We start from the raw sequence: 1,224 nt of genomic DNA, 5'->3' as shown, positions 1-1,224 counted from the left end.
AAAAAAAAAAAAAAAAAAAAAAAAGAAATCTGACCAAGACCCGTGGTTTTTATTCTTTATAATGACGTGGTAAATCGGGGGAAGAAGATTTATGATAGAAGTAGTCCTGAATATGAGCACTGAACAAAACAATGAAGTTATACTTACCAAATTTCTAAATTGTAATTTCATACTGAGGCATCAAAATGCTTTGTAGAGACCTTTAAGCCAAAAAAGTTTATTTTGAATGGTAATACCTGTTAAAAAATATTTAATAAGTCTGTAATAATTGCAGACTTTGATTTGTGATAGGAGTGTGATCCTCTAGTAAATTGGTGCTTTTTTTTCAGGCAGTAGCAGGTTTGTTGGCAGATGCTCGTTCTTTAGCAGACATAGCCAGAGAAGAAGCTTCCAACTTTAGATCTAACTTTGGCTACAACATTCCACTAAAAGTAAGTTGATGACATTTTGAGGAACCTTTTGGACAGTAATAGAAGTTTATTAATAAGCTCTTCTGTTTCCCTCCGTAGCATCTTGCAGACAGAGTGGCCATGTATGTGCATGCATATACACTCTACAGTGCTGTTAGACCTTTTGGCTGCAGGTATGAAATTTTGTGAATTCAAAAGTCAGATGTGTACTATAGATATTTATGTTCCCCAGCGTCTTAGCCTTTTACATACTTAAAAATAGGAATTCTTGCTGAGAAGTATTAGGGCAGTGATTAAATAAAACAGTGCACGTAGAAATTGTTTGAGGCTGGGTGCCATGGCTCATGCCTGTAATCCCAGTACTTTGTGAGGTTGAGGTGGGAGGATCCTTTGAGTCCAGGAGTTTGACACCAGCGTTGGCAATGCAGTGAGACCCATCTCTACAGAATATTTAAAATTTTAGCCAGCTGCAATATCGCATGCCTGTAGTCACAGTACTTAGGAGCTGTTTGGGAGGATCATTTGAGCCCAGGAGTTCAAGGCTGGAGTGAGCTGTGATCATACCACAGTCCTCCAGCCTGGGTAATAGAGACTCTCCCTCTAAAAAATAAAAAACAAAACAACCCAAAGCGTTTTGAATAGTGAAAAAGACTATATAGATCTGAAGTGATTATAAAACAACTCATAACAATGACTTTAGGCCGGGCGCGGTGGCTCAAGCCTGTAATCCCAGCACTTTGGGAGGCCGAGGCGGGTGGATCACGAGGTCAAGAGATCGAGACCATCCTGGTCAACATGGTGAAACCCCGTCTCT

At 39.5% G+C, this 1,224-nt stretch overlaps 1 long non-coding RNA gene across 1 annotated transcript; it reads left to right on the top strand.

Annotated features, from left to right (window-relative positions):
* Positions 1 to 274: 274 nt before the first annotated feature.
* Positions 275 to 1,012, top strand: LOC108299322. The gene is made up of 2 exons (XR_001822901.2): positions 275 to 431; positions 510 to 1,012. It is a non-coding gene; the product is annotated as an uncharacterized LOC108299322 (long non-coding RNA).
* The last annotated feature ends 212 nt before the right edge of the window (positions 1,013 to 1,224 follow it).

This window comes from Cebus imitator, unplaced genomic scaffold (assembly GCF_001604975.1).
Source record: "Cebus imitator isolate Cc_AM_T3 unplaced genomic scaffold, Cebus_imitator-1.0 Scaffold5428, whole genome shotgun sequence".
Lineage (NCBI taxonomy): Eukaryota > Metazoa > Chordata > Mammalia > Primates > Cebidae > Cebus > Cebus imitator.
The sequence above is the reverse complement of the archived record's forward strand: the minus strand, read 5'-3'. Positions and strand labels throughout refer to the sequence as shown.